Source organism: Lynx rufus, unplaced genomic scaffold (genome assembly GCF_022079265.1).
Source record: "Lynx rufus isolate CCGP_SWC_20201006 ecotype Redwood Valley unplaced genomic scaffold, mLynRuf1.p SCAF_7, whole genome shotgun sequence".
NCBI lineage: Eukaryota > Metazoa > Chordata > Mammalia > Carnivora > Felidae > Lynx > Lynx rufus.
In genome coordinates, this window is record NW_025814889.1 from 93,480,847 (window position 1) to 93,507,056 (window position 26,210).

The 26,210-nt window shown below is 40.3% G+C and overlaps 1 long non-coding RNA gene across 7 annotated transcripts in view; it reads right to left on the reverse strand.

The window, feature by feature from the left end:
• Nucleotides 1–496: 496 nt before the first annotated feature.
• The window catches only part of LOC124502115 (uncharacterized), a 36,851-nt gene continuing 11,137 nt past the window's right edge, over nucleotides 497–26,210 (reverse strand). The window contains exons 2-5 of one of the 7 annotated variants that reach the window (XR_006959837.1): nucleotides 22,332–22,384; nucleotides 2,155–2,243; nucleotides 1,725–1,782; nucleotides 497–954 (exon numbers count right to left, since the gene is read on the reverse strand). This is a non-coding gene — a long non-coding RNA (uncharacterized LOC124502115). Of the gene's footprint in view, nucleotides 955–1,724; nucleotides 1,783–2,154; nucleotides 2,244–7,932; nucleotides 8,117–12,452; nucleotides 12,530–15,866; nucleotides 15,974–22,331; nucleotides 22,385–26,210 lie in introns of those variants that run through there. The other 6 variants (XR_006959841.1, XR_006959843.1, XR_006959842.1 and 3 more) reach the window with 6 other exon arrangements.

Here is a 26,210-nt window from a genome sequence, read left to right on the forward strand (position 1 = left end):
TATCATTTTGTGTTTCTTCTCACTCACTTTGTTTCTACCTATTTACATTCTGTTTCCCAGGAACCATGACTATATCTTGTTTTCTCTCTTTTTTCACCCCAGATGCTGTACATTTTTTATTCATTATGTACATAATGGCTATCCAATAAATGCTTGTTAATTAACTGTCCTCAGCTCACTTATATTCACCTACAAACACAGACTCAAGCAAAACAAACAAACAAAAATCAGTGAAATGGAAAAGGTAGAGGAAAAAACCCCACACTTTGAATTCGTGTATAAGCCTTTACCTTCGTGAGTTAACTTGTACGTGAGAAAGTACACTAGAATGTATGAAAAAAGCAGATATCAGTGTGCTCATCTTATATTTCAATATATGAAAATTGTTTATCCAAATTTCCCTTAAATCTGTAAGTTAAACATTATTGAAAGACAAATTATGTAGTCTTGTTTAAAAAAAAAAAGTCTTAGCTAAGGAAACCAGCCATTTGAATACTTTTTTAACCACCATTTTACTTTAATCACAGAAACATGAACTGAATCAGGAAACTGAACTAAAGTAAACCCCAAATCAAAAACCCAAAATGAAAAAAAAAAAATGAACTATATTAATCTGCAGAAACACAAAGGGAACCAAAAGAAGTATGGTATAGCTTTTTACAGAACCAAAATCTCCCAGAAAATTATTTGCTTATGTCTGCTTTTTTTCCAGATAAATTACATTTTTCAATACTTTTAGAAAAATGTTATCCAGCAAGAGAGTGTGTCCTTAAGAAGAACAAGTTGGATATTAAATAAAATATTTATTCAACTCTTCTCTCCAGAAGCGCTTAGCCAATCCAGTCTGGACAACAAGCTGAAAACCAGGTCCTTCCCAGAAGAGCTCGGAAACACAGGGAGCAAACCAAGTCAGAGGCTGCAAGTCCCTGGTCCTGTTGTGAGGTGGTGAAGGATCTAAACACAGGTAGAGGAAAGGAATGAAAAGGCTCATCTCTACTTTTTTTTTTTCTTTTTAAACTCTCTCCTGTTCTCATGATCTTTTCTCCCTTCTTCTCTCTGTTGTGCAAATCATCTCTTTTTCCTACACTCCTTTTGCTTCTTATTTCCATATCTTTGTCTTCTATATCTTATGTTATTATCTCTCCTGTTTCTTTTCTCATCCCTGTTATCCCCTTTCCCTTCTGTTTTGTTTTGCCACTACTTTTTTCTTTCTGTAGATCCTTGTTTTCCGACCTTTCCCTTCTCCGTTTTCTCTTTCTTTTCAATTATCTGATCTCATTTCCCACCAAAAGGTTTATGATCTTATGAAGCAGATTTGACAGTATTTACTTATTTGCTTCATCCAATGTGATGATACGCACTATTCATAATATAGGGGGGGAAATGTTATTTGTACACTTATCAAGCCTTCTTGTTAAATGCTATTTCCATTTCTGCACCACCACTCCATAATTTTCAAAGCAGTTTTTAGTGAACATTGGTAATCAATTCAAAATTCATAACAGTGGTAGATTTTAAAATAACCTTGTGATTTCTCACAGTTATCCTTAGCATCCAAGATGATCCCAATGATTCTTATCTCCTGGTATTTATGCCCTCATGTAGTCAGTCACTTCCCACATTGTATGAAGGTCAGTTTGTGTGACTAGTAGAACATGATGGAAGTGATAGTGTGACTTCTGAGGTTAGGTCACAGAAAACATAGCAACTTCCACATTGCTTACTTGAATCATTTGCTCCAGGAGAATTCACCCATCATGTTGTAAAGACACTCAAGCAGTCCTATGGAGAAGTATACATTATGAGAAAACAAGGTTTCCTGTCAAAAAGCAGCACGTATTCCCCAGCCATGGGAGTCCGCCATCTTGGAAGCAGACTCTCTAGCCCCAGTCAAGCTTTCTGCAACCTGGGCAACATCTTGACTGCAACTTCATGAAAGACTCCCCAGCAGAACCTTAGCTTCTCCCTAATTCCTCCCAGAAACTGTGAGAGATAAATGCCTATTGTTGCTTCAAGCCACTAAATTTTGTGGTAATTTGTTATGCAAAAAATAGATAACTAAAATGCTTTTTGGAGGTAAAACCAAAGCAATTTGTGCATACGTAAACACCTGAAAATACTTCTTTCTTTACTCTACCAGTAGTGCATACATACCCATCAATTCTGGAAAGGAAATTTTGAAAAATTCTCTGGAACTTTCTTTTCTGCACTCAGGTTAATTCAGCAGTGCTTCTGTTGTTATTCTCATATGAGGATGGAGAAAATAATATACATAGAATAAAATTAATAATTTTATGTTTAACAAGTCTAGTTACATCATAAAACAAGGCTCCTATGGCAACTTATGATAAATAAGATCCTCCAAAAAAAAAAAATCAAAGCAATAAGGTACAAGGGAGAAAAATAGTTCCATTCTCTCAAAACAGTGCATTTATACCCTGAATTGTCTTTTTTTAATTATCCATAATATAGAGCTAAAGAACATTCTTGTTATTTGTTCTCATTTTGAAGACATTTATACATCCCCTAGTCATAATTATATTTTTGAATAAATTTGAAATCAAAAGTAATATTAAAAATCTTATCAATAGGTATGGCTATCTAGCTTCCACCACTGCATGTTTTCTTATATTAAAAAAAAAGGGAACTCATCCTTTTAATGACCCAAGAATGTAATCTAACAATGCTATTAACCTAAAGCTAAAATTGAACATCAAAACATCCCTCCATATGAAAACTGAACCCTACTGTTATATCATTTAATTGAATCTTTAGATTCACTTTCAGTGCATCAGTTCCCAATTGCACTGGGAAGTTACTGCCAAATTACTGCTATAATTCTGAATTTTTTTCTTGCAAAGTATCCTGATGGGTATAATGTGATCATCATTTACATGATCCAAGATTAGGATGATAATAAAAAGGAATTAGATCAAAACACCAGCTAAAAAATCCTTCGGTATGTATTTCCTTTATAATAATAACCACACTATATTTGTAGTGGCCTATGAGGATTTTGATAATCTGTACAGATTAAAGGCTGAGTGAAATTCATCAGATGATTCAACAAATATTTACTGAGCTCTGCTAAGATGCCAGACATCATCCTAGAGCTTGAGAAACAATGAACATGAGTGTCAATTCCTTGCTTTCATGGTCTTCATATTGGAATAGTTGGCAGACAGACCAAAACCAGGTTTAAAAAAAAAAAAAATGAATGGATTGTTTCAGATGGTAATAAGTGTTGTGAAGAAAAGCCAGAGTGATATTGGAGGGGGCGGGGGGAGAGGGGTACTTTGTAAGGGGTGGTCAGGGAAGGCATCTCTCAGGAAGTGATGCAATCTGAAACTCTGGATCAGAGCATTCCAGTCGGAGGAAGTATCTGATGAGATTGAATCATTTCTTCAGGTGATGTGCCACTAATTTGTATGCCCCCCAAATTCTGAGATACCCTGTGAAACACTGTCAAATGTGTTTTTGTTTCTGATGTACACAGTGGTACTCTAGGTTTGATCCTAGCACAGATATGATGAACATAGGCAGAGGGTCAAATATATTGACCCCTCTTCACCTGTACCTTAACAACCTGGGGTAATGGGAATATTAGGTATCCAACTTATCTGGCCCTGATTTTAAGGATTTGAATTGCTGTTGGAAAAACTGGTGGTGTTGGATATTTATCAATTGTAAGACTAGGATCTTACAGTGCTTTGTTATTCTATGAAAGAATCTTTATTTTCCATCAGCCAGCCTCTTAAATTAACATCATTTTGAAGTCTAGCCAGTTCAAAGACGGCAGAATCAACTATAACGCCCGGTGTTTATAGAATCATGTTTCCAAGTGCCTGCCCATGAAGTAGCTTAAGACACACAGCAGCTTCCCACCAATGAAGACAGTATCACAAAGTAGTGACTCTGCACGTAAAGAAGCTGTTGTGACCAAGACACCATAAAAGGCTCCCTTACTCCCCTCGTAACCCCCTCAAAGATTTCAGTAAACCCATCTAGATCTGTGTCTAGAGGCCTCGCCACAATTTCTTTAAAAATCCCTACTTATTCTCAGAGGTTTTTCTCTCCTTGGGTCCACACAAGTTCACTCTGACCTACTCTGCTGATCTGGATACACGCCCAGCTCTTACGCGTTTACAAAAATAATAATAATAATAAGACTTAACACTGAATGTGTAACCAGTTCGTTAATTTCAGCTAAGATTCTCGCGCGGGAGGGAGGAGAGAAAGCGTCAGGACAGATGCAAGCCACTTCCGCCCTCCCATTGGCTGCAGCCCTTGCGCTCGGCTGGGAAGTCCCTGCCCATTTGCTCCCTTTGTCTCAGAAACATTCCGCCCACACCCCAGCCCCTCCCGGGCTCTCTTCTCCTCTCCCCGCTCTTATCAGGGTATTTTTCAAAGCGAAAGCAGACCCCTTTCTGAGAGAAATTCTGGTGTTAAAAAAAAATAGCGTTCCTCTGCCTTAAAACACATGATGCACCAGTACTCATATTGGGCCCACTTCGTGCTGGAATAGACCTCAGGAGGTTTCGTGTTATTTTAGATCTTGGTGAGCCTCACTTCTACCAAAAATAAAAGAGTTTTAAAAAGTGGAGCCACAGGGAGGAGTGTTTAGAGGGGAGGAACTAACAAGTGGTTTTCCACATTTGCTCAGGGGGAGGGGGGGAGGGTGTTGATCTGTGAGGTTTGTCAAGGCTGGCTTCCAAAGACAAGTTACAAGCACAGAAGAGCAGGCCTTTTCACTTTCTATGGGATCGGATTCTGCTGCAAAGTGGGACCGCGCAAAATGAGCTTTTGACATATTTCTTTTAAGTTGCTCCGTACACCATAGGGTTTTGCATCTTCTGATCCTCCTCTCATAAGGGAGGGATCGCCACACACAGGAGAACATCAAGAATTCCTGAGTGTCATTAGAAACAGCCTCTACTCTATCTACTTAGGTTCCTTTGTGAGGATTGCTTTTCTGAAGGAAATGCATTTATCTGAAAGCCACAGAAAATTTCCAAATAGAGGGTAGCTTACTGAAATAGTAAGGGCTAGTGCCTCTGGGATACTTTATTTATATGATATAATGAAATGTGATTCCTTTGAAATTGACAAGCAAACAAGGAAAAACCAAAGTCATTTTTTTTACGGAAACGTTTCATGACGATCTTAGCTTTTACATCATTACGTTTTCCTTGGCTCAGCTGACAATGGGCATGTAAACTGTTTTATGCAATTGAAAGGAGCATAATTTTCACATAATTTGGGGGTGTGGTTATTACTCAAACATTTAAGCACAATTATTATAAACAAACGCCCATACAATTAATTCATCTGGGCCGGTATTTCCATGATCAAGCCCACACCCCCATCCTTTCTTGACCCCTGCTTGGTAACTTCCGGCTCACTTTAATCACGCTTTATCCTCACCTTGCTTTTTTTTTTTTAAGTTTATTTATTTTGAGAGAACGAGAGAGACAGAGAGGGAGAAAGAGAGAGAGAACAGCGGGGGAGGGTCAGAGAGAGAAGGAGACAGAGGATTCAAAGCAGGCTCTGTGCTAACAGCAGAAAGCCCAACATGGGGCTGGAACCTATGAACCTGGAGATCATGACCTGAGCCAAAGTTCACACTTAACAGACTGAGCCACCCAGGATCCCCCCTCACAGTGCTTCTTAGTAAGAGTCCATTTTTGTCATCCCTCTGCAATGAAATGCTGTTCATTAGCTTGATCTGCGGGACCTAACTGATCTCTGCAGGACCACAGATTTGTTTGCCCCACGTGGACAGTGAGTGATTATACTGTTTCTAAAGCAGTTCTCCTTAGCAAATGCCCAACAGGACTTTCAAAGGTCTTAATAATAATAGAGATGGCTCCCCTAATCAATGTTCCCTCTGCTCTGTTTGACCACCTCACGTAAAAGCAAGTGCAAGAGTGTAATGGGGAGGAAACAGAAATGACTATTTTCTCAGCAAAGCTGTGCAGAAAACTTCAGTCGTCTGGTTTCCACAACCGTAATTCTCCATGTACCCGGGGCCCCTACCAGCTCCGTAACAATCAGGCCCCTGGGAAAGACCACAGAACAGTAGGTTCCAACCTAACTAATGCATGTTCAAAAAATAAAATGACGTTTAGGCAGCTAGGATATTGAGAAATATACTGCGAGTTTATTTTTAGAGCGGTGAAGCATTCAAACCCTCAACCTGCCTCCTGACAACACCTGCAAGGTGAGGGTGCTGATCCTAACAGGCGTATTTTCTAGAAGCCCAAGGGCCAATTGAAACACACTGAGTATTGTTAAAATGTGGATTCTGTTCCCTTAAGTAGACAGTTATTATGCACCTACTATATACAAGGTATCATGAGGATCACAAGATGAGTAAAATAATTACTATTACATTACTGAGATGCTCCACATGCATTCTCTTATAGAATCTTCATGAAACTGTTTAGAAAAATGAGTAAAGACCATTTAGGTGAAACAAATTATTTAACATGCCGTGGACAGTCTCCTTTTGGGCCTGCAAAATGGGGCGGAGGGCAAGAAACTTTTATGAGATAAAGAATAAAGAACAAGAAAGAGAAAAATAGAAAATATCTGATTGTCTTGGTCCCCACAGTCCACCTTGTTTGGGGTGAGAAGGCCCAGAGCTGGCTCGACATTTGGAGCTGGCTGACTGAATATACTGTTTCTGGTCAAGCACAGCCATTCACAGGGACACAAAAGTTGTCTAAGCTTCTGTTTCCTGATGTGGCACCTTGGGCAGGAGCGGCTCCATCTTGGGCCTAGAAATTTATTTCAACACAACCTTAAGATGTAAGGACTGTTACTATCTTTGTTTGCAAATGAGGAAACTGAGACAGAGAGGTTAGAAAAAAACGTGCTAAGGCCAGAAGAAGGTGGTGAGGCCAAGATTCAAACGCTGAGTCTGCTGTCAGCATTTCCCTCCCTAGTCATTCACTGCACTGTGCCCGGCACCATCAGACTAGAACAGAGAGGTTCACAGGGCCTGACAGACAGCAGGGTGCAGACGAGTAGAGAGAGCTAGGAGGGAAACTTTGAAAAGCTTGGAATGCTCTCTGTCTTCCTCTCACACATACATTCAGCACACACACACACACACACACACACACACACACACACACAGTGTCCTTTCACGTGAACTGAGAAAACTGAAAGCATTATTCAAAGAAAACGTGAGAGAAAAACATTGCCCCATCCCCTTTCTCGCCTCTCGACATCATTTATCAATTTGAGAAAAGGGTTTTAGGGCTGAATTATCCTGATCATTGCTTAGATTTACCACTTCATACATGTAGCCAAAACTTCCCTCCAGACTTTTATAAGGAAAGTGAGTTCTATGAGCTAGAAATCACATTCATCTTGCTCATTTTATCCCAGACTGTTCAACTATCCTATATTCTAAGCTTGTCAAGATTTGATTTCTCACCATGGTCCCCTATTTTACGGGCAAAATTCCCAGTATCTTCAGTCCAAGTGACTTATATACAGTCGGTCTAACAGTTGGATTGGTGGGCTGCCTTGATTGAATTTAACACCCAAATAAATTAAGGTTTTTCAAAGTTGATTTAAATCCTCATCAGGCAAACATTGGTAACGCAGAGAAGAAAATTAGATCTCGTTCAATTGATTGAATTTCCAGATTTGTTACCGAAGTCATTTATGGTTTTTAGTTTGACTCAGATGGAGATAAACAGATAACTAGTTAATGCAAACAGTAATATCAACACATGACTTAAAAATAAAGAGAAACATGATATGAGAAGAAATCAGTCCTAGCAACAGAAAATAACACAAGTAAACAAGGCTCGCAGTAGTCTCCATGCTCCCCAGCCCCAACAGTTTCCTTTACTGCACAGATGCACGTTTCTGCCACAACGAAGTCAGAACTGGTGCTACATCTTAACAACTTCCTACCTTCCTTTTCCTTCCCTTGCCTCCTGTGGGTGGTCCGATGTCTCCACAGTGTTTGCAGGTGTATGTGGAGGAAGAGGCTAACAGGTGTTCCCTAGTTAACCTTGCCCTCGCTCTCACGGGGCCACGTCCCAACAGAGCGAGGAGCGACCCTGTCAGGCTCTGTGGGAGCCAAGACTGTATCCTCACACAGCCTCAGATCAGCATTGAGATCCGGGCTCTCACTACCTACATGACCTTGGGTACAGTACTGAAACTTCCCCGGGCTGAGCGTCCTCACAAATAAAACCGAGACAACGCTTACCCCATAGAGCTTTCATGCCGATTAAATAAACTGTTTAAAAAAAAAAAAAAAACAACTAAGTGTCAGAGGCGCAGTAATGCTCACCAGCCTCTACTCGTTCATCTTTCTTTCCACCTTCTTAAGGATTCCTCCAGTTCCCTGCAATTTGGACTATATTCGGGGGTCTTTCCCCCCTAAATCATACTACCTCTTCTGCATTTGTCCTACTCTGTCCCTCCCTAGAGAGTGGACCTATCCTCACATTCCCAGAGAATCTCCACCATGGGGTTTACTTCCCTTTCCTTTTCTGCATTTCGTCTTTGATAACGACAACCTGCATGTGCTAAGCCTCTGCTATGGTGTGAATGTATGTGTCCCTCCAAAATTCATATGTTGAATCCTAACCCCCGTGGAATGGTATTTGGAGGTGGGGGCCATGGGAAGGGATTAGGTCTTAAGGGTGGAGCCTTCACGAACGAGATCAGTGCCCTTGTAGAAGGGACCCCAGAGATGTGCCATCTACACTTCTGTTATGTGAGGACATGGCAAAAAGCCATCAGTGAACCAGGAAGCGACTCTCCCCAGACCCAGGATCTGTCGGTGCCCTGATCTTGGACTTCCCAGCTTCCAAAACCGTGAGAGATAAATTTCTGACGTTTTTATAAGTCCTCCAGTCCGTGGTATTTTTGTTATAGCAGCCTGAAGGGGCTCAGCAGCCCCTGACCATTTACAAAGCAACATCATAGCCAAGCTCTCATTTGTGCCTCCTTATGTTTCTATAGCAGAGGAAGGATGGGTATTATTTCTCCTTGTTTTATGTTAAAAAAAAATCAAAGGTCTAAGCGATGAAGGGATTTGCTCAAGGTCGCATCAAGAGAAAAGAGAAGGAATGCTGAACATAAAGAGAAGAGCTGAACATAAATCAGAGAGCAAGGCAATGTCTCTGCCTCATGGACCTTCTGTTTTAGTTACGATGGACTTATTGAAAATAAATAACTTTTTATACAATAACACAAATGATTTGCAATGTCAGAGAGTTGTAAGTGCTAAGTAAAAGTAATAAAGCGGGATAAGAGGATAAATAGAAAGATGGATGGGGGAAAGAAGAGGCTCCTTTAGATAGGATAGTCCTGAAAGACATCCCTTTTTTTATGTGAATTTATTTTTGAGACAGAGCATGTAAGTGGGGGAGGGGCAGAGAGAGAGCGGGAAAGAGGATCCAAAGCAGGCTCCGTGCTGACAGCAGAGAGCCCGATGCGGGGCTTGAACTCATGAACTGTAAGATCATGACCTGAGCTGAAGCTGGACGTTTAACCGACTGGGCCACCCAGGCACCCCCTGAAGGACATCTCTTAAGCAGAGACCTGAACAGAGTGGGGGATTAGTTATGTGAATACCCACAGAAACAGCTTTCCGGGCAGAGGGAACAGCAAGGACAAAGGTCCTGAGGCGGGTGTGTCTTGGCCGGTTTAAGGAACAGTATGTCCATTGCACATTAATTTTACTGGTTGTTATTAGGTGTTAGTTGAAAGAAGCATTCTGTGGTCCAGTAACTTTCCGAGCCTCTGGGTAAAGCAGAACTTCTGAGAGCCTCTAATACACAAATGTGCTCCGCGAATCTTCTCGAGCAAGCTGCAGCGCACGATGTTGCACAATGTTATTCAACCATGGAAACCTTTCCTCAAGGAGCATCTCAGGGGATTATTGTTCCACAGAACACTCTGGAAAATGCTGCACCACACCCTGCTTTTACTGGAAAGAGGAAGTTGGGCTAGGAACTAGCACTTTAGGCGCTGTGTAAAGCCATCGGAGGACACCTACAGAGGGACAACAATCCTATCAGGCAGTGGCCAGGCCCACTTATCCACAGGGGTGAATGTGCAGCCAATCCGGTTTTTTGTCAACTATCTGAAACTACGCTTGGCCCCTATTTCCTGTCTGAACCTCTGGGGTTTTCCATGATTTAACCCTGGTTAGTTGATTCCATGCTCTGCTGATCTTCCTTAGTGCTCTCATTTGGGGAAATGGGAGTGGGCAGAACAGGAACAGTGGAAATCTGCTCAGCGCGTGCTCCCCCTCAGGCTGGGGGTGGGGAGCAGGGCAGGGGGCGATTTCCACGTCCCTGAATGAAGTGTGCAGTTGGTGGCCTCCCCTGCAGCCCAGGGCAGGAATTCGGCTCACATCTTTGTTCTGCGCACTCTGAGCCCTGTCTGCCGTGGACACATCCAGAAGCGATTCAGCTGCAGACAGGTGCGGATGCTACAAGAGGAAGACTCACATTTGGCAGGAAAGCTGCCAGCTGTGGAGAATGCGGATCACTGCCTCGCTAGGGAAGAATTCCCAAGCCCTCCAAGCTATGAAGCCAGGAAGTGAATGGGAAGCAGCTGGAGTGAGCCGGGCGGAAGGGACAAGCCAGAGAGAGCAGGAGAGCACCCGACGACGGTGGCCTGACCCCAGGGAGCCCAGCAGAGGCCAGCTGGGCCAGCTTCCCCAGAGAAAGCAGTGAAAGGGAGTGGCTGGTCCCAGGGGTATCAGCGGGCAGGCTGGACCAAGTCACATCAGAAGAGTGCCAGCGGGAGTCATCAGTTGGCTTTTAAAGAAAACTAAACCGTATAAATAAATAGATGTTAATCCCAGATGCTGCTCACTCCTGAAATACATGAAATGTAAGTGACCAAGTGAAAAACACTGAATGAATTCTTTCTTTCAGGACTTTCAAAGAAATCTTGCAAAAGCAGATCTGGCTAAGAGCTTGGCCACAGACGAACAAGTACATCCCAGACACAAGGAGAGTTTTTTCATGGTCATGTCTTGTCATAGGGCTTTTTAACAAGTTGACTTAAGGCTGTGATCCGAACGCAGCTGAGAAAGTCTACTGAAAACAGCAAATGCCCCAGGCCAGAATTTGTGGGCATTTTCTCTTCGTGTGACATTAGAGATAAAATTAAAGATAAAAGAATTATTATAACTTTTATTAAGTGTTGAGAGTTTGTTGAGCACCCGACACTTTGCATACAGCATGTTTAATGTTTACAACAAACTAGTGTTGCTATGCCTTTTTTACACACGAAGAAACTGTGGTTAACGTGTCTGATGCCACAGGGTTAGTTAAGGGGTTGTTGGTCTGAAATGCAGACCCAGACCTCCCTGACTGGGAAATCAGGCTCTCTCTGCTGTCACACTAAGGCCTGTGTTATCACATCGACAGCAGCATAAGACACTCAGAACTGAGGACTTACTATACAAGGAACCACACACTTCCTTTCCAGCGCACCTGTCTACTCACTAGCAATTTATAAAATACATCTTTTGGGGTACCCTTTCTGTCAGATGTTGGGGAGATCAATAAATATTTGCATGGCGCTTTGAGAGAAGGAGAAGGAAAATCCTAGATTTAAAAAAAAAAAAAAAACCCATCCTATGTCACAGGATGGATGGGATAGATCAGACATAAACTTGGACAGGTTTGACTGCTCTAAGTCACCCACACGTTGGTAACTTTGAACCCTTATGTGAAGCTGCCAGGTTAGAGCTCCATGAGATACTGAAAGAAACCACAGAGCCACGGTCACTTCCTCGCCAGCTTCTGGGACACTTAGTCTCACTGTTCTCATACTCTTCAAACTGCTCTTGAATTCTGAAGACACTTTTCAGAAGTAGGTAAAAGTCCAATCAAATAACTATCAAATTGGACTTTGCAGGGTCTATGTGAAACCCTTATATGTCCTCATATACTTGATCACTTACGTGATCAATTTCTTCTGTTCTCTCCAACATACCTTCCCAGAGCTAAATGTCACTCACATTTACGTCACACTCAGCCCGCGCTGTTACCTATACATTTTGTTCTTATTGACAAAATGGTGCATGTACACATTTTTCAGCTACATATCTGGCGATACACAACCAGGGCTGAAAATAGTGCCTAAACTCCCCACCACAGTGATAGTTTGACTAGCACATAATTCCTACAATCGCTTAGGGTTGCCTAGGTAATCTAAATAATTTTACTTTGGTTAACAAATGGTAGCTGTGTAAAAACACAAAAGAGAAAGCATGCTTTAGCGATGTCAATATAGTATGCACAGTGATATTAATTATCATATCTTATAACGAGTAAAATTTTATGAAAACATTTTGGAATAGTTTTTATTAGCAGTCTCTACTTCCATACTATACCCACAGATTGAAAATATCTACAATTGGAAGAGAAATTGAGGAACAAAATTAATTCACTTACATAAAACCACCAAGAAAGTTAATCACAGTCTGCAGTCTGGAATCTAGTTCAATTTAAGTTCGACATTAAAGCTACTGCAGAAAACTTCCTTTGTAGTGAAATGAGCTTTAATTTTTAGAAGCTTTGTAGCCATTCTTGTAATCATTCAAGGTCGAATGCAAAAAGATAGAGCAAAAAAGAACAAAGCTTGTCTGTGATTGCAAAAAGTGGCAAATTTTCTTTCAATCTTTTCCCTATTTCAACAAACTGAAACCAAGCCTTTCCAACCCAGTTCTATGCAACTATATCCGCACTTACTTGCCTACCTTCCAATTTTTTGCATCTTTAAATGATTTATTTTAACATTTGGACCCAAAGCAACACCCATTTTATGCACAAGTAGAGTTTCTTTGTGCTATAATTGAAGACAATGGAATAACTCTCCTTTGTCCTTGATAACGTGAATGCCACTGCCCAAAAATGCCTTTCTTTGGATGAGGATATTGCCCCCAATTCAAACATAAACGTTCGCTTTTTATCATGCACTGGGATTGCCGGGAGGGTGAATATCACCTCTTACAATTTACCATTTGGATGTTTGATAAAAGCAGTTTATGAGAAGGAAAATAGCTTCCCCAGTGTTAAGCTTGAGAATACAAACACTGTTTGGGGCCCAAACACTAACTGCCTCAACACTTTGCTGAACGCCGGTATCCCCAAGCTAAACAAGGGAGAGTAAAATATGTAGGTGTGTCCTAGTCAGTGCTTGGAAAATGAAAAGGTGAAAATCTCTTTTTTCCATTTTTTTTAATGTTTATTTATTTTTGAGAGAGATAGAAACGGGGACAGAGCATGAGCAGGGGAGGGGCAGAGAGAGAGAGAGGGAGACACAGAATCTGAAGCACGCTCCAGGCTCTGAGCTGTCAGCACCAAGCCCTGCGCAGGGCTAGAACTCAAGAACTGTGAGATCATGACCTGAGCCGAAGTCAGACGCTCAACTGACTGAGTCACCCAGGCGCCCTATTTATTTATGTTTAAATTTTGGGGGGTATTCTTTCTGTCAGATGTTGGGGAGATCAATAAATATTTGCATGGCGCTTTGAGAGAAGGAGAAGGAAAATCCTAGATTTAAAAAAAAAAAAAAAAACCCATCCTATGTCACAGGATGGATGGGATAGATCAGACATAAACTTGGACAGGTTTGACTGCTCTAAGTCACCCACACGTTGGTAACTTTGAACCCTTATGTGAAGCTGCCAGGTTAGAGCTCCATGAGATACTGAAAGAAACCACAGAGCCACGGTCACTTCCTCGCCAGCTTCTGGGACACTTAGTCTCACTGTTCTCATACTCTTCAGACTGCTCTTGAATTCTGAAGACGCTTTTCAGAAGTAGGTAAAAGTCCAATCAAATAACTATCAAATGGGACTTTGCAGGGTCTATGTGAAACCCTTATATGTCCTCATATACTTGATCACTTACGTGATCAATTTGTTCTATTCCCTCCAACATAACTTCCCAGCCGGATACAGGGCTCGAATTCATGAACCCAACCATGAGATCATGACCTGAGCTGAAGTTGGACATTAATCAGCTGAGCTGCCCAGATGCCCCAGCAATTTTTTAAGGAAAAAAATTTCACAAATTTTTATGGCTCCAGATAATTTTCAGTGTATTTGCCAGTGAATGCACGTCATGAATCTACCTGATTACATAAATTTGACCCTCATTATTATGCAGTGGTTCTTGATTGTGAAATATGGTGAACAAGTGATTTCTCATCCTAGCTTTAATATTGTCAGGGTTAACCTATCACATTTCTTTGTTTACAAAATATATGGTTTATTTTATTTTATTTTATTTTATTTTTGTCAACCTTTCAGCTTTGCTAGAAATGCTGGGCAACAGGAAAGAATTGAGTTCATGACTCATCAGCTTATTAGGCCACACGTCTCAGTGACTATACATGCTGCCGTCAGTCTCCTTTTTATGGTGGTGATAAAGGAAGGTAACTCGTGCAAAGGAGTTAGTTAAATGATCTGAAATGTCATTGCTCAACACTGGAGATGTATTAATTTGTAGTCCTATAATTGGAAAACAGGATATGAAGTCTTTAGGGGCTGGCTGGCCGGCCAGCTGGTCAACCAAATAGTATACTGTTATAACAGCAAAAGGAGATGTCATACAGCTCTTCTCTAAGTGCATCATAAGACTTATTGTGCAAATGCTTTTCTTTTTCTTTTATATTGGTTCATTTGTAGTTTTTATTTGGTTAGCTTCTAGCTAAAGCATACTTTGCAGTGACTGTGTCCTTTTGGAAAATTATCTGTACTAATTTCCAAAGGAGAATTTCTGTGCTTAGCAATATGAGGTAATGTTTGTGATCACTGTGGAAAGTAGCACAGTTAATGAGATTACTGTTAAATCAATAACCCCAGTAAAATGCAGGGAGACTCTAGTTCCATGCATTTCTCTCTTGTGACACTATTTGACACATTGTTGGATACAATTCTATGATCCCACTGTTTCAGATAGTTATACAAACCACACGATATACAGAAACTATACAAATTTAGATGCGTAAGCGTAGAAAACAAAATGTATGCGGCAATCAAAATCTGTATTTAGGGAGTAAGGTAAAAACTATTTTGGTAAAATCACAAAAATGATGTTGAAATATGATTTAACAGAGGTACTGGCAGGTGAAGCATTATTCTGCATTTAGCGATCACACCGACCACAGAAATACCATAGGAAACACATCTGATAAAATGAATATACACTAGAGATTCTCCTGTAGAGAAAGTAGAGTATGGAACTACACCCAGACCTAAACAGAAATGAACGTACAGTATTGCATGGAAAACCATAAGGTGAAAGAGTAAGTTTTACTAATTTTGAAAATGAGAGGAACGTTGTTTTCAAAATCCTGGAGTAAAATTGAATATTTACTGTGGAAAAGATGTAGCTTTAAGTAAGATAGTGTGTTCAACTAAATAAAGGTGTGAGTAAAACACATTTCAGTCATCTTGTGACCCTAAGCATAAAGAAAAGAAGGACCAACCTGAATAAGACCTTTTTTTAAAGAGAGAGGAAGGAAGAAGGATAGGCCAAAGAAAAGATTTTGATAAGAAGTTTTCTGAAATATCAAAAGATTTCCGTAGTCAACACAACCAGGGCCCTCCCTGTGATAAGTCAGAAAGATTGTATGTGGAGACCAAATCCTCCTCTGCTTCACATGAAAGGCCTTTAATTTTGAGTAAGAGTCTGCAGTAGATAAATCTAACTTGGCTAAAGTAAATTCTAACCGTCGAGCTGTGAAATGTTGGAGACTCTTCACATTCAAGAAATAATTTGTGTGTTTCTAAGAATTCACAGGAGAAAACATTGGATTATGAGATTTTCTAATGACACTGTTTCAAGACATATACCTACTTTATTTCATGAGTCTCCAAGAAGCTTTCCCAAAGATGCCACAACATCAACCGGTCCCTGGTGGGGTTCCTAATTCTGCCTCTTGACACTTATGGTTCAGCCATAATTCAGAAAGTCTGGGATGAAAATCAATCCAAAGCTGGGTTCGTGGCAATCATGAGTGCCTTGATCTCCAGGAGAATGCTACTTAACAAGCTCTCCCAAATATGCAAAAGAAAAAAACTCTCTTCAGCTTCTAGATTCCCCTCTCTCTCTCTAGGATTCAGCTTAATGGTAAGATTTGCCCAACCCAAACCCTGCAGTATCCAGCCTACCTCAAGCAGCTGGAAATCACTTTTCACAGGAGTGCTTTGGCACATCCCCATGAAAAAGGGAATATTTGTGCAAAGGTAAGTGATTTTCTTACTGACCCCATCTCAAATCAAGAACCTCTTATTATCCACTGCGTGATGTTGCTTCCACAAAGGAAGTAGGTATATTAAATCAATTGAAAACCAGTCAAATTTAGAAAAAAAAAAAACTGTATAAATATGTAGCATTATTCTGCCAATTCTTTAATCATGCTTATATAGAATCATATAGATAACTCTCTTCTGGGGTGCCTGGGTGGCCCAGTTCGTTAAGCATCCGACTTCAGTTCAGGTCATGATCTCACCGTTTGCGAGTTCGAGCCCTGCATCGGGCTCTGTGCTGACAGTTCAGAGCCTGGAGCCTGCTTCAGCTTCTGTGTCTCCCTCTCTCTCTGCCCCTCCCCAGCTCGCACTCTGTCCCTCTGTCTCTCAAAAATAAATAAACATTAAAAACAAAGAACTCTCCTCCAAGAATATATGATGTAAAAATTATATTCTTTTTTAAAAAATTATTTTACCAGATTTAATTAGTTCATTTTTTTTTTTTAATTTCTCTGTGTGCTCAACACCTTGAAAGGTACCAGGGAAAGAGATAAACATTACATGACAAATTCTGTACTAACAGATGTGTCCCAGAGGAGACAGGCAAGAAAATCAATGATAACTATGTAGTGTAGCAAGCACTATTCTGGAGATATGTGCGAGGGGTCGTGGGAATATACTGGAGGGCATAAACTGAATGATCTGGATGTGTCTGCTGAATACTGAAGAATAAGTGTGACACAGCCAGGCAAATGAAAGCGAAAGAACTTCTTTGCAAAGGACCCGCGTGAGCAAAACTACCAACGTAGGAAAGAGTACAGCATTTTGAAGTACTTAACCAGAATGTTGTGACTAGGAACACAGAGGTCATGGCAGAAAAATAAGGCTGGAAGGAGACAAAACAAGATACTAAAGGGTCCTGTATGCCATGGTGAGTTTTCCTTTTGTCCTGAAGGTGCCAATGAAAGATTTTCAGCAGAAGAGTTACGTAGTCATTTTTGGCTTTAGGAAAAGAAAATATTACTGCCTGTAAGAAGAGATAGGTTATAGTAGGGGAAATCTAAAACAGAGAGATCAGTTAGGGCACCAGAAGCATTATCCAGGGATTCACAATGGAGCTGCAGCTTAGCAGGATGATTCCAAAGACAGAAAATACAGTCCATAAGATCCAAGGATCGGTTAGTTACAGAGCTGAGAAAAAGAAGAGTCTAGGATTTACTTGCAAGTTTCTGGCTTAGGCACCTAAGAGAGGAGCTAAAAACAAGGGGCAATAGATTTGAGAAGAAAGATGTTCACTTCAGAGCACTTTGGATTTGAGGTACTTGAAGATGCCCAAGGGAAAGTGCCAGAGAAATGGTCAGAAATGCTCACTCAGAACTCAGAAGAACCAGCTGATGGGAAGTACAGGACTAGAAGTCAGCTGTGTACAGCATGAAGGCCGGGGTGTGAATGAGAAGGCCCAGAAAAAGTATGTACCATTAGAAGAGGACCAAGGCAGAACCTTGGAAACACTAACAAAATCTTTCCAAAATGATGAGTTTTGTTTGGACCACTGCTCCTTGGGTAGCAATTCATGATTGATGTTAATGATACACAAAGGATAATCTAAGATTTTTTCAATATTTCATGCACTGGGGCCAACACAAGATGGCGGCTTCCTCAATGCAAACCCAAATGGCCCTGTCAATGGTGATTACCACAGATCCCAGTATGGGACCTAACTAGGAACCATCAATTAAAATACCAGTGCAGAAGTATTTTGGGGAATCTATGAAATCAAATTTATTTCCATGACAACACTAAGGTATTATTTATCTTTTCCACTCTATTGATATTTGCAATGACACTAAACAAAACTTTCAGCACCTTAGCACCAATCAACGCAGTGGCAGTAATTGTACCAGCAGTCATGGTGTTCTTCACCACCATGCATTCACATCAAAAAATTAATGCTGCTTTCACTTAAGAATGTCCTTCATGAAGCAGTTTCTTACATCTAGATTTCTGGGTACAGTTCATGTGGTAAACTGGGAAGTACACATAAAGTGCTTTTGTACACCAAAGTACAATGAGTGTCTCTAGAAAAAGCACTTGTACAACTGTTTGAGTTTCAAGGCTGAACAAGCCACTTTTTTGTTTCATGGACCACCATTTTTATTTAAAAGAACAACTGGAAAAAAAAAGTACATAAATAAAGAAAAGAGCAACTGACAGAAAATTCATGATGATTCTGACCCGGGTATTTACCAGGCATTTTCTCAAAAAAATGAATGAAGCGAACCTGTCACTTCAAGGAAAATACCTAACAGTATTTGTTGCCGTTGATAGAATTCAAGGTTAAAGTGAAAATCAGTTATGGATGTGAAGCGCGGAAGTGAAAATCAGCTTCCCAATGCGCAAAGACTTTTCTGATGATGTCAATGATGACATTAACAAATGTGATTTTTTGATATATATGACATATTGTGTCAACTCTGCTACATTTGCATTATTCAGTGAACTAATATTTTCCAAATGACCGATGAATGATGTTACAAAATCAAACCATATAAAAGATTCATTCAAAGTACAAGATAGACCAATGGATTTTAATATAACTGAGTACAAAAAGTTCATTGATAAGGGTTTAGATTGTAACTGACCTTTATACTAACATGTAATAGGGTTATTATTGTTATTTTAAATAGTTTGAAATCTCTCAGTTTTAATTTTGAATATGGTAAATATTGACCAGATATAGCTTACATAAACAAAAAGCTCTTTGGAGGCCTCAATAATTTCTAAGACTTTAAAAGGAACTTGAGGGGTGCCTGGGTGGCTCAGTCGGTTAAGCGTCCAGCTTCGGCTTAGGTCATGATCTCACAGTTTGTGAGTTTGAGTCCCACATTGGGACTCAATTCAGAGCCTGGAGCCTGCTTTGGATTCTGTGTCTCCTTCTATCTCTTCCCCTCCCCCACTTGTGCTCTGTCTGTCTCTGTCTCTCAAAAATAAATAAATGTAAAAAAAAAAAAATTAAAAAGAACTTGAGACCAAAAAGTTTGAGAACTGCTCTCTTAGGGAAAAACAAAACAGGCTTAGAAAAAAGGATATTCTCATTGCTCCATTGCCCTCCAGACTTCTCTTCTGTCCTACCTCCTCATCAAGCCCTCCTAAGCAGTCTTTAGAAATGTCAGTGTAGGGGTGCCTGGATGGCTCAGGGGGTTAAGCCATCATCGACTCTTGGTCTCAGCTCAAGTCATGATCAAAAGACTTGTGTGATCAAGCTCCACTGGCAGGCTCTGCACTTACAACTTAGAACCTGCTTGGGGTTCTCTCTCTCCCTCTCTCTCTGCCCCTCCCCTGCTCATGCTCTATCTCTCTCTCAAAATAAATAAATAAACTTAAAAAAAAAAAAGGGAGAGGTGCCTGGGTAGCTCAGTTGGTTAAGTATCTGACTCTTGATTTCGGATCAAGTCATGATCTCATGGTTCATGAGATCGAGCCTGGAATTGGGCTCCATGCTGACAGTGTGGAGCCTACTTGAGATTCTCTCTTTTCCTCTCTCTGTCCCTCCCCCACTTTCACATGTGCGCTCTCACGCTCTCTCTCTCTCTCTCAAAATAAATAAATAAACTTTCAAAAAAGAAAAAAAAAGCTCAGTCTAATTCTTTCATCCATTGACTATCTTCATTTCTCCAATTCATCATTCAGTGACAGGTCATGGTTTTATTACAGAAGTTCTACATTATCTAATTGAGAATCTGCCCTTCTCAGAAGCTGGTCTGACCTACAACAGCAAAACTATTTTCTCACTCTAATGAATACCTATTTTTTTCACAATATTTTTAGATTCATTAAAAACTGTGGTCATTTTTCTATGACTCTAGTCCATTCTTATTTTTGAATGCCCTATGTTTTATTGGCTAAGCTGTTCAAGCAGAAAGATAATTATTGGGAACTCTCTTAGTCAATAAAATTTCATTAGATCATCTCTATGCACATCTTGAACTTTAATTATTGTGGTTTCATCATGATGTGTAAATACATTCAAATGAGTAAGTTATTCCAATCCTAATCAATACAAGTAAACAGAAATTTATATTTATGAGTGAAGAATATTCTTAATGAACCATCCACATGCCTAACTTAGGTTTAATGCTAGTACAAATGTTTTAACTTAAGAATGACGTGCTAAAGATGTATGTATGTGAATGTTTCCTATGTTTTCTGCCTCTTCATTGAATACACACTTGAGTTAAGTGAATTCCTTCTACTCTAATTATATTATGTTGCACTGAAGTCATTTCATTTCTAAGATAGGTAGCCAGTGTTTGGGGACCTCAAATAGTAAGTTCCATTTCATAGGTACATATAAAACCCATTCTGACAAATACTATGGGTTGACAATCGACACATATGACATGTATTCCAATGCACTTCTAGCAGAGGTTTTACAGGCAAAAACTGTATTTCTTAGACTCTTAAAACTAGGGTTCTGGGTTAATCGGGGATCCACCAGTCAGATCATGAGGGAACTGTTTTTGGAATGGAGTTAAGTGGGATGAGAAATAGCGTGAAGCACCATTTTGGTGTGAATCAGGTTGGATCTGCTTGAGGCTGCAGCAGTGTGGACCCAGGACCTCAAGAAAGACTCCTGCCTTAACCGATGACTTCTTGATCATGGCAGTAGAAGCCAGGCAATTCTATGGGGACTTTGGAGTTGTCTGGAAGCTCAGCCTATTTCTTCAGCTCCCTGTCCCCAAGAATTCTATAAGCCATTTTTATCCCGCCATACATTCCATTCTGCTTCTACTGGCTAGAATTGATTCCGTGCTCAACAGCGACCAAGTCTTCTGCTTAAAACATGGCTCATCAGACATGATGCTATCACTGAAAATTAGCTTCTTTGCCCATATCACAATTACAGTACATGTAGCCGGCATCATTTAGTGGCTTGATGAGACAATAGTTCAATTTCCATCTAAACTTAGAAAATTGAATTATCAGGAGTTGAGAAGTCAACATAAAGATGGGATTGTTTCTTGGCTCAGGGTTTTAGGTGTGATTTTATTGGGAGATCGGCTAAATCTAACCTTCTCTGATTACAACTCCCAGGCATTCTGAGGGCACAACCTGCCTTGCATTTATGCAATGCTTTTATAGTTGTAAACGCGCATTCACATACATTGCCTCAGTTGCGGTTAACAACAGTAGGAAAGCAGAAAGAAAAAGCAATGGTCACATCAGCATTAAAAGTGAAAGAACTTGGGGCGCCTGGGTGGCGCAGTCGGTTAAGCGTCCGACTTCAGCCAGGTCACCATCTCGCGGTCCGTGAGCTCGAGCCCCGAGTCAGGCTCTGGGCTGATGGCTCGGAGCCTGGAGCCTGTTTCTGATTCTGTGTCTCCCTCTCTCTCTGCCCCTCCCCCGTTCATGCTCTGTCTCTCTCTGTCCCAAAAATAAATAAACGTTGAAAAAAAAAATTAAAAAAAAAAAAAGTGAAAGAACTAAACCTTCAAGGAAACTAAGAAATTTGTTTAAGGCCTTGTAGGTAAAAAGTGCAGGCAGGACTAAGACCCAGGGCATCTGTCTGCTAGTCCAGGGCTCTTCCTTGAGCTCTTCTCTGAAGCATGTGTATCCTTGAGTCCCTGTCTATATACTGTCATAGGGACCATTGCTGCTACCTAATATCCATTCCCTTGTCTTCTTTAGAAGTAGAACCCCAGGCACCTGGGTGGCTCAGTTAAGCATCCAACTTTGGCTCAGGTCATGATCTCACAGTTTGTGGGTTCCAGCCCCACATCAGGCTCTGTGCCAATGGCTCAGAGCCTGGAGCCTCTTTCAGATTTTGTGTCTCCCTCTTTCTCTGCCCCTCCCCCCCCTCTCTTTTTCTCTCTCTCAAAAATAAATAAATATTACCCAAAAAAACCCAAACAAACAAATTTTTTAAAAAGAAGTAGAACCCCAGGTTGATTGGAGGCAACAATATATCTACTTATGAGTTTACATTTCCCAGTCTCCTTTAAACCTACATGGGGCCATGTGACTAAATTCTGGTCAGTGAAATATAAGCAGAAGTGTCAAATGGCTTACTTACTGAGAAGACTGCTTAGAAGAAGCTAACTCAGCTGGGAGAACTTTTTTGTCCTTCTGTATTTAAAAAACAAAACAAAACCTTAATTTTGTTAAAGTCTCCAAGATTCTCTTCTTGGTCCTCTTCTAATGGTATTCACTTCTTCTGGGCCATCTCATGCACACCCTTGGCTTTCATTCTGCACACAGTCGACTCCTGGTCCTGTACCTTCCACCAGGCATTTCCTCTGAGCTCTGAGCCAACATTTCCAACCATTTCCCTGGCACCTTCCCTTTAGTGTCTTCAGGCACCTCAAATTCAGGGATCTCAGGCAAACATCTTTCTCCCCAAATCCTTCCTGCCATTTAAAGGTAGATGTGATCATGAGAACTAAATCAGCCACGTTGAATCATAAGACTAAATGTCACATGCTAAGGTTGAAGTAGCAAAAAAAAAAAAAAAAAATTGGAGCTTGGGTCAATGAATGACTTTAAAGGAATATACTACTCCTAGACTTCTTACCTCTGGACTTGTTTTTAGATGAGAGAGGATAAATATCTATCTTGTTTAAGCTACTGTGATTTGGGGTTTCCAATTATATGCAGCAGATCTTAATCCCAACTGATACACATAATTTTCCCAAATTATTTCTATTTTAAGGTTATGTTCTTTTAAATAAACGCTTTCACCAATGAGCAATCAGAGAATGGAGTGATTATCTCAAGATAATAGCTGTCCCAAGTTACAGAGTTGACATCTGGATATACTGTTAGATCTATATTACATTTTGAAGAGTAAAAGCTAGATTCTCCTGAATGCATCTTTAAGAATGAGGGCTTAAGCTGAGTCAGTGTGTTTTACATATTACGTACCCCCTCAATCTGGGTACAGGAGCACTTAGCAATGTAGGTAAGCCAATTACATTGAAATACCATTAGCAACATATTTTGGTGTTTTCTTGTTTCTTCTTTAATTCCAGTATAGTTAAAAACAGTGTTATATTAGTTTCAGATGTACAGTATAGCGAATCAACCATGCCATGCATCACCCAGTGCGCATCACAACAAATGCACTCCTTATAATTATCAACATATTTTCTGAATTTGATATCATAATATATGTGCTTCTTTAAGGAACCCAATTTTGTGCATTAAATTTGAAGATGTCACAGTACGTCTAAGAATTACCAGGACTTTAAAGTTGAGAAGAGGATAAATGATATTTTGTGACATCAGGAGCAACTGTAATATAAAAGGAAAATACCGTGATTTCTATTAGAAACAGAATCACAGGTATTAGCAATATGTAATACTATTGTGGTTTGTGGCCTACATTCTTAAGGGAAGGAAATACTACATTTCAGCTAGAGATTAGTGAAAATAAGTATGTGGATTTTTTTCCCATCAGGTACATGGACCCCTCAATTCTAAACACAGATGCTTTAGGGGGGCTCTAAAGCCCCCTAAACTTTAGGGGGTGCTTAAAGTTTAAGCACTTGTGCTTAATCAGGTGGTTCAATCAGTTAAGCGTCCAACTTCAGCTTAGGTCATGATCTCACAGTCTGTGAGTTCGAGCCCCGGGTCAGGCTCCGCGCTGACAGCTCAGAGCCTGGAGCCTGCTTTGGATTCTGTGTCTCCCTCTCCCTCTGTCTCTCCCCTGATCATGCTCTCTCTCTGTCTCTCAAAAATAAATAAATTTTAAACTTAAAAAATTAAATTAAGTTAAATACACAAACACAGATGTCTTGGGAGTCTATGAATTCTAAGTTAAGAACCCTACTTTATTATTTTTTAAGTTTATTTATTTATTTTGAGAGAGTGAGAGAGACAGCATGCATGTGCACATGGGTGAGCAGGGAAAAGGCAGAGAGAGGGAGAGAGAGTATCCCAAACAGGTTCTGCAACATCAACGCAGAGCCCCACACAGGGCTCAATCTCACAAACCATGAGATCATGACCTGAGCTGAAATCAAGAGTCAGGGGCTTAATCAGCTGAGTCACCCAGGCACCCCAAGAACCCTACTTTAAACCATGAAAGAATCCTTGTGATTTCTGCATTCCACTAGAGACCACTGAAGAGGTCTGGTTTGTGATATGACTAATGCCTGACCGGATTAGCCCTGGATTTTAGCACCTTTTGCAGTTCAAGAAACTTGTGAAAGCTGTAATTCGTGGATGTCTGACTCCAGTCACGGTCATCCAGAAAGGCCGGTGTTGTAAAACGTTAATTCCACTGCCAGTGACAAATGACATCGGATTGCAGTTATGGGCCAATGCATGGATTATAGGAAAAATGAACTACCAGTTAGCCCCTTGAGGATCTCCTATCGGAGGATTGAGACCCAGGAAATTGGTTATGTGTTTATTCTGTGCAGATTCTGTTTTGGTCAAACTGCAAATAAAAGACCTCAGTCTCAAAGGCCTTATTTGGGACATCCTTCTGAACACTAAAACCAAATACGAAACTAAGAAAAATAATGAAAATCAAATTCCTCTGAAAACTCCTCATAAACATTAAGCTCCAAGCTCTCCCCAAAATCCAATTTAGCGAAAGAAATGTCTACGATAAAATGGTGCTTGACAAGAACAATTTAAGGAAATAGTTCTGGTGTCTTTGTCTACTATTAAAGAGACATACACACGGAAAATATGATGAAGAATATGTTTTGCAATTTTTTTAAACTGTAGGAGATTTTATCTTTTTTTTTTTTTCAACGTTTATTTATTTTTTGGGGGACAGAGAGAGACAGAGCATGAACGGGGGAGGGGCAGAGAGAGAGGGAGACACAGAGTCGGAAACAGGCTCCAGGCTCTGAGCCGTCAGCCCAGAGCCCGACGCGGGGCTCGAACTCACGGACCGTGAGATCGTGACCTGGCTGAAGTCGGACGCTTAACCGACTGCGCCACCCAGGCGCCCCTAAACTGTAGGAGATTTTAAAAGACATCCTCAGTGTTCATAAAAATGGACTATGGTGCAGCGTTGAAGCAATTTTTGAAGCCTATATTCAAATCAGTTCTGTGGAGTTAAAGAAAGTCAAGAGAAAATATTTCTGATTTAAAAAAAAGAGTTTTCAGGGGAGCAAAATTTGAGGGTAAAATTACCTTTAACAAAAAAGGTGCTTCTGTGGAGCCCATTTTAGATTAGAAAGTTCTTAATAAGTGCAGAAAGCATACAGAAAATTTATAAATGCATCTTGGCAACTCTAAACACACAGGTTCACCATACAGTTACAGATCTAGAGTCAGAGAAAACTGTTTCGTATCTTTGCTCTGCTGTATATTTAACGGTGTGAGCTTGGGCAAGTTACTTAGCCTCTCTGATCTTCAATTTCCTTATTCACCAGAGTAATAATTGTACCTGTCTGGGCAGTTGTGAGAAGTAAGTAAGCAAACACCTAGACCTGTGCCTCGAATATACTAAGCAATATACATTTTATCATCAAAAAATTCTTGTGAGGGTTAATTGTGATATTACCTACACAGTTCTTGGCACAGTGTCTAATATATACTTAACACTTAAGAGACGATAGTTTGTATCAGAAATTGAAATAAAAGTTCTGGTATTGGCATTTAATAATATTGAAATTAGTATTGGTATTAGAGTAATAGATTCTTGCTATTAGGATGGGCATTGATATTGGTTTGGATATATATCAGTACATAGTATGATGTAAACCTGGAATTCATGCCAGGATGAGGAACCCTTCCTCAAGATGCTGTTGCTCTAAGGACTTCCCTTTCTGCCTTATCTTAAAAAAGATGAGGACTGGGTCCCACCATCTTTCTTTGGGCATATCCTAGAAATGGATTCCAAACCAACAATTCCGTGGCCATGTGGCTACGTTCAATGATGGCTACACGCTCAGTGCCATTATCTTTGGGTTCAGGCAATGGGGCCATGCAA